Below are 13,008 nucleotides of genomic sequence, written 5' to 3'. Positions count from 1 at the left end.
CATGTTGGTCAGGCTGGTCTTGAATTACTGACCTCAACTCCTGACCATCCACCTCAGCCTCCTAAAGTGCTGGGATTACATACTTGAGCCACTGCACCTGGCCTAAGAAAAGTTTTTAAAAGTATATATTAATAAAGAGCTGATATATTTATTTGTTAATTAGCCAACTATCTCATGTGCATACTAATTTTCTTACAGATACATTGACTTTTTTTAAGTGACCGTGCCTATTATTATCATTTACATGGTTGTGGATATATTTTGACAATCTTCCTACCTACTCCAAAAACCACATTTGTTATTTTAAATGACTAATTGATGATAGAAGAAAATGTGGATATATAATGACCAAAACAAGTAACAAATGCAAATACAATACAATTCAATTCTAATTGTATATATACAGTACAAATTGTCCATAATACAGATAAAATTGTACATATATATAAAATGGGGTATAAACTAAAATGTTAGCAATGATTATTTCTATATGATAGAATTGAGATAATTAAGACCAATAAATATATATTCTTTATACTTTTCTGGATGTCCCAAACTTTTACAATGAAAAAATGTATGTCTTGAGGACCCTGGAGGGAAGGAGGACAGCGAGGTAATTTTAACAACTTTTGTGAAGGAATGAAGGTGCCTTGTCATCTGTTTCCATCTTTGCTTTGTATTATTCTGCTTACATTACTGACATGTTGTTTATTACCCCATTTATTTTTATTTGAAGTCCATTTTCTGACAACATTTTACAAAATAGAATTCAAATAGTACTAAATATGTTCTACCATATACTAGCTATTATTACAGAAAGAACAATCTTATTTTCTCCATTACAAAAATTAAATAGCTGAGTGCAGTGACACACTTCTTTAGTCTCAGCTACTCTGCAGGCTGAGAGAATTGCTTGAACCCAGGAGCGTGAAGATCAGCCAGAGCAACATAGCAAGACTTCATCTCAAAAAAATTAATGCCCAATTTTAAATAGTTTATTATATTGCCATTGTGGTTGCCTGTATCTTGAGTTTTGCCAGAGCTCAGCCCTATCCACTATCTTAAAATCTAAAATTTAAGAACTTACTAGCAAAGAAATTGGAGAAGGGTAACGTAGTATTAACCAGGAAGCCACAATATTGATGTATTTTATGAATTCTTAAGAAAAAAACAACAGGAATGGTGTTCATCTTTAAAATTTTTGTTAAAGATTATTTCAAGAAAAGGAATAGAATTCAACAGATATACTTTAAAAGATTTGTACATTAAACTTAGGACATTTGTATACTCTTTGCCTTGGTATGTTGGTTTATTTCCCTAAATACGACTCACTGTATCCAAGAACTATTTAAAAATATCACAAAACCACCCATGCATGGTAGTGCATCTATTGTTATAATTAGTTGATATTTCTAGCTCTTCATTATTCAAGTTTTTGGGATAAAAATGAGAGAATACATGTGATAGCATCTTTAAATGGAGAAGCACTGTTCAAGTTATTGTTTATTTCTATGAATAAAGAAAGTATCATTACTAGTAAATCCATATAAAAACACAATGGTAAACTAAGGCTAAGCTAGATAGTTTCAGTGTGAAACTTGTTTAACACTTTTAAAGAAAATTTTTCTTTTTTTTTTGTAAGATGGAGTCTTGCTCTCTCGCCCAGGCTGGAGTGCAGTGGTGTGATCTCTGCTCACTGCAACCTCTGCCGCCAGGTTCAAGCAATTTTCCTGCCTCAGCCTCCTGAGTAGCTGGGACTACAGGTGCCCGCCACCATGCCTGGCTAATTTTTGTATTTTTACTGGAGAGGGGGTTTCACCATATTGGCCAGGCTGGTCTTGAACTCCTGACCTTGTAATCCACCCACTTCAGCCTTCCAAAATGCTGGGATTACAGGCATGAGCCACCACACCTGGAGCTAAAGAGAATTTTTATACTGCTATTACAATTAATCTAATTAAAGCATGAACTTTTTCTATCCTGACAAAGTACGTAAATGTTATTAAGATGATAATAATGAAGATGACTTTAAATGACCAGTTTATGCTGATGTTAGAACCCATGAAGATACAGGGGTGAGGAGCTAGTTACATAAATGGTTTTTGTTGCTGAGTAAATGATATTTTATTTTATTCAACAGTTCTAATATATCATCTGGTTTTTTTTAATTATATATATATTTTTATTTTGCCCTGTTCTTCCTTCCTCCCATAGAGGCCCAGGAGACTCATTACGTAATCTTTAGAAAAGAACAGGAGAAAATGTCTAGAGAGAAAGAGCCATTCCAGGACCTACATATGGAAACAGCTAAAGAGGTGGGTATCTGTCAATGATGCAATTAGTTTCTCATGTATAGTACTGAAGATGTCAGGCTGTCATAAGAATTTTCTTAGTAATAATGCCTTTCAACGGATGACTGAATTTTTTAAAGCATCCAAATATAAGTACGTCCTTAAGGTTTTTTTCCTGCTTATTTTTCAGTGTAACTGTGGCAGAAGTGAAAGCCATAGACAGGTTCAAACATAACTGGAAATTTAGAAAGGGAGTGGGAGCTTCATTTTGGCCACAGTAGAGGTTCGGTCTGAAATCTCTTCAGTAACTATCTAAAAGTAAGACAAGGCTATACCTCCTTTTGTCTCCCTTCTAAAGTTAATTTTTCAATTCAGAAATTTTGTAATATACCTTACATCTCAGTTTCTTTCTGTATCTATGCTGTAAGCTACCTCTGAGACCCATCAAAATTAATACCCGGCCAAAATTACCCATAGGAAATGAGCTTTTTTAAAAATTTGACTTGTGCTGTTAACTTGCAATATAATATTTATAGAGACTGATAGTGTGAACTTTAGGAAAGAATCTCAAAGAATAACACTCCAAATGATGTCTTCTGACTTTAGGCTCTTTAATTTCTACGGTAAGTCCTCTGAGACATCAGTGTGCAAAAAGGACAGTACAAAAGATAATCTCTTGAGTTTGTAGGAGGAAAAGGCTAAATACTGTCCTTGAGAGGACAGGATGCCAAACAATTTATTTATTCCATAAATTTTAATGAATGATACTGTATTAGACATTGTGCTAGCTGCTGGGTATTCAATAGTGAGAGAAACAGACATGGTTCGTGCTTTCTGTGGAACTTACAGTCTGATAGAAGAGATAGACAATTTTCAAGTAAACAGATAAATATATAATGAAAAATTATAATAAATGGCACAAAAGGAGAAAGCAGAATACCATGAGAGAAGTGTCAGGGTAAGGATATAACTTTGGATGCTGTAGTCAGAGAAAGCCTGCTCTGGGTGATGATATTTAAGCTGAAACCTGAAAGACAAAAGAAACCAGCCCTGTGAAAGGCAGGGGAAGAGCTTCATCAGTGGTAAAACATTAATGTGAAGGCCTAAGAACAAAAGAGCTAACTTAGCATGTCTGAAGAATTGAAAGACAGCCAAATTAATAACTTGCCAACCTAACAGTGTTGGTAAAATGATTTCAGATTCAGGATGGTGGTTACCCAAATGACAATAATGAACATGATTGCCTAGCTCCAATTTTTTCCCATTCTATATACTCTGTGTTCTTTATTGTACTACACTGAACAGTTTTCTGGGCTGAACGTTAAATATATTTGCAGAATGAAAACTTAAATGTTGTAAAGTATATCAGTTAAGGTCCTGTCAGGAAACAAGGCACACTCTATATTCTAAGTAAAAAGTTTCATATAGGTCATTTGAGGTTTACATACCTGTTACAAGAGTGAGGTAGCAAGTCAGGGGAACTGTCACCAAATATCGCAGTCTTCAGCAATAAAACAGATGACTGTACCTTGTCCAGAAGCTACTGCAAATCTCAAGAACCTCTAGGAAGCTCTTATCAGCTCTTTTTATAGCACCTACTCGAGAGTTTCTCAAGAAACTCACGCAGAAGGTATGTCATACACGCTGGATCTCTGTACATGCTTCTCCTTGCAACTGTCTCCTGGAGAATAGTGGTCTCTTCTTTCTGCTTTCCAAATCTTGTGTTCTTACTAGCAAACTCTGCTATGTTATGAAGGATAATTTAGAAAGGGGTAATGATAATGCCTAAGTGATAATCCCAAGTTGGCAACAGACAATTCAGTACAGTTCACTTATCTTGCTTTGGTGAACAACAACAACAACAACAAAAATTGTGAGACTCATTGGGGTAATGATAAGAGAAGCCATTTGCCCTTGGTTCCTGGATACATGTATTCTGGTTATGGAAAATATGGCATCATGCACTGGCTGGTGCTTCAGATTGCATATTGATCTTGTAAGACAGTGCCACAATGCACGTTGTGCTGCCCAATCTAGCACTATATTTGAGACTTCATTCTACTGCCTAATTAAGTAAACTGCTTTAGAATGGTGGGGTATATGTTATGGTCAGTGAATGAAGCCATTCCTATGCTCCTTTTGTTTTAAAACGAGTTCATTGGTCAAAAATTAGGTATACTAGTTATGTATTGCTGTGTAGCAAACGAACCTCAAGCTTACTGGCTTAAAACAACATTATTATTGCTGGCAGTTCTGTGGATTGTCTGGGACCACCTGGGCAGTTGTTATTTAGTGTCATGCAGTTACAGAAAGATAATGGCTAGGACTGAAGTCATCAAAAGCCTTGACTGACATGTCTGGTGTCGTGGTGCTTCTTGTTCACTCTTTTCAACTGGCATCTCATGCTCCAGGCTTTTCAGAGCATAGTGGGCTCAGGAGATTATACATGGCAGCTAGCTTCTAAGAGGCAGGAAATGAGAGCTTAGGTTGATTAAGGGCATAGCATCAATTTTGCAGTATTAAAAGTGTCAAAGTTGTCACAGTACTTCCCCAGATTCAAGTGGATGGAGGAAGTCCCATGGGATAGTGTGAAGGTCACATTGCAGAAGAGAATATGAGAAAGAAGATGGTGTTTTGCCTGTCTGGAAAATAAAACCTATCATGTGTTAAATGGGGTACTGTATTAGGCTGTTTTTGCATTGCTGAAAAGGAATACCTGAAGCTGGGTAATTTATAAAGAAAAGAGATTTAATTCACTCATGGTTCCACAGTCTTTACAGGAAGCATGGTGCTGACATCTGCTTGGTGTCTGGGGAAGCCCCAGGGAGGTTACAATCATGATGAAGGTGAAAAGGGAGCAGATGTCTCACATGGTGAGAGCAGGAGCAAGAGAGAGAAGGGGGAGGATCCACACACTTTTAAACGACCAGATCTCATGTGAACTCAGAGGTAGAGTTCACTTATGAAGGGAATAGCACCAAGCTATTCATGAGGGATCAACCCGCCATGGTCTAAACAACTCCCACCAATCCCCACCACCAACACTGGAGACCACATTTCTTTTTTAAGAAAACTGTTTTTATTTTTATTTTTGTGAGTACATTAATATATACATTGTCTATATTTTGTGAGTACATTAATATATACATTCCCTGTGATAGAAGAATCCATCGTAAACAACCTACTATCAGGTAGCTTGTTGATTCCTTTTGGTCCCTGCTGTTGAAATCTTGTGCGCCTAGCAGTGACTCTGACAAGATCAGCTTTGCATAGGGGCTGGAGGAGGAAGAAAATCTGAATTATTGAGCATAGGTATAATCTCTATGGCCTCTATCGTCATGAGCCCATAAAGCAAACATTGTCATGGCTAGAGAAAGAGGCTGAGTATTAGCCATAGAATGGAACATTTTGTCCTGATTATTGAGAACATTTTCTGCAATGGATGCCCTTTTTCGGGGCATTAATATGGAACACAAATAACACCAGAATCTATGCCTATTCAGAGAGATCTCTCCTCATACCTCTTCCCCAAACTTCTTTATCATCAATTACTAAATTTTGCTAATTCCTATATAATTAGTTTATACATTGTATTAGGGTTCAGAGGGACAGAACTAATAGGATATACATATTTTTTTTAATTCTTAAAATTTATCATCTTTCTCTCTCATATATATATACATATGCATGGCATCTAAAAGTAGTACCCCCTTTAACACAATACGTTTTATTTTCAAGACAGGCAAAATACCATCTTCTTTCCCTTTCTCTCTCTCTCTCATATATGTATGTATATGTATAGATATATATGTGTATATATAAGTAAGTACAGTCATTCCTCAGTATCTGTGGGGGATTGTTTTCAGGATCCCCGTGGATACCTAAATCTGTACATGCTCATATCCCTTATACAAAATGGGATAATATTTGTATATCTCCTATGCACATCTTCCTCTCATATATATATATGTGTGTGTGTGTGTGTGTGTGTGTATGTATATATGGATATATATGGATATATATTGTATGAGAGAGAGAGAGAGAGAGAGAGAAAGGGAAAGAAGATGGTGTTTTATCTGTCTTGAAAATAAAACCTATCGTGTTGAATGGTGTACTACTTTTGGTAATGCCAACATATTGTGGAGAGCTGTCTGGAAACCAAATGAGGTCCAAATTTTGTCTTCCTCAGTCACATGTCATAGGGAAATCTCCATAAGGCCATATGTGTAGACTGAGGTAGAGATATCATTACAATAGTAGGAGTAATTACAGTCATTCCTCAGTATCTGTGGGGGATTGTTTTCAGGATCACCGTGGATACCAAAATTGTACGTGCTCATATCCCTTATATAAAATTGCATAATATTTGTGTATATACTATGCACATCTTCCTATATACTTTTTTTTTTTGAGACAAAGTTTTGCTCTTATTGCCCAGGTTGGAGTGCAATGGCGTGATCTCAGCTCACTGCAACCTTTACCTCCCAGTCCAAGTGATTCTCCTGCCTCAGCCTCCTGAGTACCTGGGATTACAGGCATGTGCCACCACGCCTGGCTAATTTTTTTGTATCTTTAGTAGAGATGGGGTTTCACCATGTTGGCCAGGTTGGTCTCGAACTCCTGACCTCAGGTGATACACCCGCTTGGCCTCTCAAAGTGCTGTGATTACAGGTGTGAGCCACCATGCCTGGCCTATACTTTGAATCACTCTAGATTACTTAAAATACCTAGTAAAATGTAAATGCTTTGTAAATGGTTGTGATACTATATTGATTCTTTTAATTTGTATTATTTTTTTCCGAATATTTTTGATCATCATTTAGTTGAATCCAGGAATGCAGAACTCACTGATACTGAGGGTGTCTGAGTCACTTACCCATGCAATTTGTGTCTTGGGAACTGCTTGAGCCTGATCTTGTATAGCTGATTTACAGCATGTGGTCCTGAGTCAGATAATACTGTAACTCTCCATGGACAGCTCATGTCACATGATTACTTGGTGTTTCTTAGGTATTCAGTCCTGGGGGCTCAGTAGCAACCCCTGAACTGTTTCTCAAAAGTATGGTCTTTATCAACAGAAAATGATTGGCTTTTCCCCAAAAGCCTAAGGGTTTTGCCATGGCATTTTTTATTTGCTACTGTGAGAACATTCCAATGTGCTCTTCCAGCACCATTCAATCTGCTGAGTCATATGGCCCAATATCAGCTTGCATAGAACTTTAGAGCTGCAACAGAAGCTTCTGTTGTTCTGGAATCCATTCAAAACTATGGGTTATGCAGTAAGTGACTCAAAGTAGAATATTCAACTATGGTATATGTCACAATCTGAATCCAAAGTGGCCTGTGTGTCTCTTTCTCAGTGGTAGAGTGTGCAGGATGAAGCAACTTGCCCTTCACCTTGGTAGAATTGCTGTGCCATGTATGCCCCAACTAATGGACTCCTAGAAACTTCGCAAAGGTGTCAGGCCCTTGCATGTTTTAAGGGTTTATCTTCCATCCTCTGGCATGCAGGTGTCTTAGCAAGGTATCTAGGGTACTTCTGGCTAATTCCTGCACATAAAGTTGAATCTGTCAAAGTAATAAAGGAGTAAAGCCCTCATTATACTCTCAGAGACTCCTGCATATATCAAATACAATTAAACAGTTGTCTAATTAGTTCCATGTCTTTAATCATCTACAGAATATAAACTTCACAAGGGCTGGAACTGTATTTGTTGTTTATCTTATGCACCACTGTGCACATTGCCTTGCAATATAGTAGGCTTTCAGTACTTAAATGGATGGATGAATGAAAGGAAAGAATGGGAAACAATAGGGAAGGGTAGAATAACCTACATGTATAAATGTAATAAAGAAATAGTGGGGGGCCGGGCGCGGTGGCTCACGCCTGTAATCCCAGCACTTTGGGAGACCGAGGTGGGTGGATCACAAGGTCAAGATATCGAGACCATCCTGGTCAACATGGTGAAACCCCGCCTCTACTAAAAATACAAAAAATTAGCTGGGCATGGTGGTGCGTGCCTGTAGTCCCAGCTACTCAGGAGGCTGAGACAGGAGAATTGCCTGAACCCAGGAGGCGGAGGTTGTGGTGAGCCGAGATCACGCCATTGCACTCCAGCCTGGGTAACAAGAGCGAAACTCCGTCTCAAAAAAAAAAAAAAAAAAAAGAAAGAAATAGTGGGGGAAGTCACTTGGAATTTATTCAGAAGCCTAATCATGAGGAACCTTGAGGTCATATTTTGGTAGTTAAAATTTTTCTGAAGGGTTACAGGGAGCCATTCAAAGCATTTATGCTTCTTTGTTAAAATCCACTCATTCTTCAAGAGTGTTCTTATTAACTTACACATTGTTTTAGTTATATGGAAATATATAAATGCACGCACACACACACACATATATGCTTTTATACTTCTGGGTATTATCACATAATAAAGTGAGATAATTCACTTCATCTTTATTGTTGTTTCCCTGGCACCTAGTACACTTCCTGAACATAGTAAGCACTGCAAATGTAGACCTGAGTTAGCTGAACAAACAAACACCCAATTCCACTGCCACCTTTCCCATGAAGCCTTCATTAGACACCTCAGTTAGAAATGCTCTCCTAAAAATAGGAACACTTTTACACTGTTGATGGGAGTGTAAATTGGTTCAATCATTGTGGAAGACAGTGTGGTGATTCCTCAGGGATCTAGAACCAGAAATACCATTTGATCCAGTAATCCTGTTACTAGGTATATACCCAAAGGTTTATGAATCATTCTACTATAAAGACACATGTACATGTATGTTTATTGCCGTACTATTCACAATAGCAAAGACTTGGAACCAACCAAAATGCCCATCAATGATAGACTGGATAAAGAAAATATGGCACATATACACCATGGGATAATATCCAGCCATAAAAAGAATGAGTTCATGTCCTTTGCAGGGACATGGATGAAGCTGGAAACCATCATTCTCAGCAAACTAACACAGGAACAGAAACCAAACACCACATGTTCTCACTCATAAGTGGGAGTTGAACAATGAGAACATATGGGCACAGGGAGGGGAATTTCACACACTGGGGCCTGTTGTGGGGTGGGGTGCTAGGGGAGGGATAGCATTAGGAGAAATACTTAATGTGGATGATGGGTTGATGGTGTAGCTAACCACCATGGCACATGCATACCTATGTAACAAACCTGCATGTTCTGCACATGTATCCCAGAACTTAAAGTATAATAATTTTAAAAAAAACAAAACCTCTCCTATAATCTTGGACTCCACTGTACTTTGTATAGCCTTTGTTTGGCACTTTTTATACGTGACCTTGTTTTATAGTTACTTATGTAAATCTCCAATAGCTTTTTCTAAGTTGGAAGGGCTCGTCAAATTCATTTCTATAACCCAGCAACATGGTACAGTTCCTTATATGAGGCAGAATTTAGTATATATGTATTGAATGAAAAAAATTAGACAGTGTATTTACTTTTTACTGTTCATCTTATGAGTAGCAAATAATTAATGCAATGAGAATAATTCTTAAAATTTATCATTAGTTTTCACAACTACCATGGATGTATTTTATTCTATAATTTGATGTTATTTTTCACCAATTGTGTGAGTATGAAGAATATAGGAAAACCTTCATTTTGGAAATAGTTATAAATAATTATGTAAGTCTTTTTGAAATCATTTTTTAAATTGAGATATTCACAAAACATAAAATTCACCCTTTTGAAGCATATAATTTAGTGGTTTTTAGTATATTAACAAAGTTATACAACCATTACCACTAATTCCAGGATATTTTCTTTCTTTCTTTCTTTCTTTCCAGGATATTTTCTTTTTTTTTTTTGAGATGGAGTCTCGCTCTGTCACCCAGGCTGTAGTGCAGTGGCATGATCTCAGCTCACTGTAACCTCTGCCTTCCGAGTTCAAGCAATTCTCTCTGCCTCAGCCTCCCGATTAGCTGGGATTATAGGCACCCGCCACCACACCTGGCTAATTTTTGTATTTTTAGTAGAGTCGGGGTTTTGCCATGTTGGCCAGGCTGATCTCAAACTCCTGAGCTCAGGAGATCCACCTGTCTCAGTCTCCCAAAGTGCCAGGATTACAGGCTTGAGCCCCCATTCCCAGCCAGAATATTTCCGTTATTCTTTTCTTCTACTCCCCCTCCCCTGAATGTGGTTTTGATGGAGGTTATTGCTTTGTCTCTTCAGACTGCTTTTTCTTGCACTTTAGCTTGCCTGGTAATCTTTTGCTAAAAACTGAGTATATTGTAGGGGATAATAGAAAAGTTATAATGGTAATCTGGCCAGAAACTGGGCTGTGTTTAATGTTTGCTGAAACTGTAAGTGCTAGTGGATTCAGTTTCCTCAGGTGTACTTGTATTTTTCTTCCTTGCTCTCTTTAGGTTTTCCTGAGAACTTCTTAGATAGAATCTGTGTCCTATCGCTTTTTTGGTTGAAATCTGTTGGTATTATACTGGAGCCTTGCAGCTGTTGTGGTAAGGTCCAGTTGGAGAAAAATCACTCTATAATTTTATGATTAACTCTAAGTCATTTTGTGGGCCTGAGTCCTTGGACTTTGACCTTCAGAAGTGCTTCTTAGTCTTTTACATTTCTCCTCTTGGGTGAGATAGAGAAGCCAGAGGGGGCTGGGATTGGGTAATTGCCCTTTCTTTTGCTATCAAAAGATCTGGTAGCATCATTTTACTCGGAGCACTGGTTCTTATTATAAAGAATGCTTTGGGTGTATTTCAACATACCTCTCCCTCGGCTAAAATGTGATGATGTCATTCTGGGTCATCTCCATGAAAGCCTGGGGTGGTTCCTGGAAGTAAAACACATCAAAGTGTGAGAGACCCTTAAGACTGGACCCCCAAGGATTTTCTCAGTTTAGAGCAAGTCTACACACAGACTCTAGCATTGGTCAAGATTACCACTTAAGTGTTCATACCAGTTTATGGGTCCAATGTCTTCTGCTCCAGGTAAGCTGATATCAGCTGTGATTCTCTGTATTTTCTTCTCTCTAGATTTCTGGGTGGCAGTTTGTTCTGTGACCTTAATTTTTTAACAGGTCTAAGAAAAGTCATTGATTTTCAGTCTCACCTTTTGTCTTATTGGAAAAATGGGAGTGAAGACTTTGAAGCTTTTACGTGTTGGAGCAGAAACCAGAATTCTTCTAAACCTTTTGTTAAAGGGCTAGATAGGGCATATTTTAGACTTTGTGAGTCATATGCTCTGTTCCAGTTGCTCAAATCTACTGTTATAGAATGAATACAGCCCTAGCAATGCGGAATGAATAAGCAGCTCTCTATTTTGCTGCTGTTTCATTTATTTCTGTTCAATCTTTACTATTCCCTTCCTTTTACCTACTTTGGGTTTAGTTTCCACTACTTTTTCTAGTTTCTTCTTTTTGGATGCTTTTCATTTAAATAAAATTTTTATTTCAATAGTTTTGGGGGCACAGGTGGTTGCCTGGAAGAGTTCTTTAGTGGTGATTTCTGAGATTTTGGTGCACCCATCACCTGAGCAGTGTACACTGTACTCAATGTATTGTCTTTTATCCCTCACCCCACTTCAGCCCTTTACCCAAAGTCCCCAAAGTCCATCATTCTTATGCCTTTGCATCCTCATAGCTTAGCTCCCACTTACAAGTGAGAGCACACAATATTTGATTTTCCATTCCTGAGTTACTTCACTTAGAATAATGGCCTCCAAATCCATCCAGGTTGCTGTGAATGCCATTATTCCATTCCTTTTTATGGTTGAGTAGTATTCCGTGGTATATATATAAGACATTTTCTTTACTTATTAGTTGATGGGCATTTAGACTGGTTCCATATTTTTGCAATTGTGAATTGTACTGCTGTAAACATGCACGTGCAAGCTTCTTTTTCATATAATGACTTCGTTTCCTCTGGGTAAATACCCAGTAGTGGGAAGGAATCTCCATATTGTTTTCCATAGTGGTTTACTCATTTACATTCCCACCAGCAGTGTAGAAGTGTTCCCTTTTTACTACATTCATGCAACATCTGTTTGTTTTTTTAAAATTTTCTAATTATAGCTATTCTTGCAGGAGTAAAGTGATATCTCTCTGTGTTTTTGATTTGCATTTCCCTGATAATTAGTGTGTTGAGCATTTTTTTCATATATTTGTTGGCCATTTGTCTAACTTCTTTTGAGGATTGTCTATTCATGTTCTTTGCCTATTTTTTTGATGGGCTTTTTTTTCTTGCTGATTTGAGTTCTTTATAGATTCTGGAATTAGTCCTTTATTAAATGTATAGTTTGCAAAGATTTTCTCCTACTCTGTGGGTTGTCTGTTTACTGTGCTGATTTTTATTATTGTTATTATGCTGTGCAGAAGCTTTTTACTTTAATCATCAGGTCCCATCTATTTATCTTTGTTTTTGTTGCATTTGCTTTTGGATTCTTGGTAATGAATTATTTCCCTAACCCAATGTCTAGAAGAATTTTTCTGATATTATCATCCAGAATTTTTATGGTTTCAGATCTTTAACTTTTTGATATATTTTAAGTTGATTTTTGTATAAGGTAAGAGATGAGGACCCAGCTTCATTCATCTGCATAATTGGCTTGCCAATTATTTCAGCACTATTTGTTGAATAGGATATTTGTTCCCCATTTTATGTTTTTATTTGCTGTGGCTGTAAGTATTTGGCTTTGTTTATGAGTTCTCTATTCTGTTTCATTGGTCT

At 37.4% G+C, this 13,008-nt stretch overlaps 1 long non-coding RNA gene across 3 annotated transcripts in view; it reads left to right on the top strand.

Moving 5' to 3' along the window:
• Positions 1-13,008, top strand: part of LOC105718192 (uncharacterized) — a 30,017-nt gene that overhangs the window by 2,199 nt on the left and 14,810 nt on the right. For all 3 annotated transcript variants that reach the window (XR_001107704.2, XR_001107703.3, XR_010337049.1), the window contains exon 2: positions 2,215-2,315. This is a non-coding gene — a long non-coding RNA (uncharacterized LOC105718192). The remainder of the gene's footprint in view (positions 1-2,214; positions 2,316-13,008) is intronic.

Source organism: Aotus nancymaae, unplaced genomic scaffold (assembly GCF_030222135.1).
Source record: "Aotus nancymaae isolate 86718 unplaced genomic scaffold, 86718_ANA_hifiasm-v0.15.2.pri h1tg000041l, whole genome shotgun sequence".
NCBI lineage: Eukaryota > Metazoa > Chordata > Mammalia > Primates > Aotidae > Aotus > Aotus nancymaae.
The sequence above is the reverse complement of the archived record's forward strand: the minus strand, read 5'-3'. Positions and strand labels throughout refer to the sequence as shown.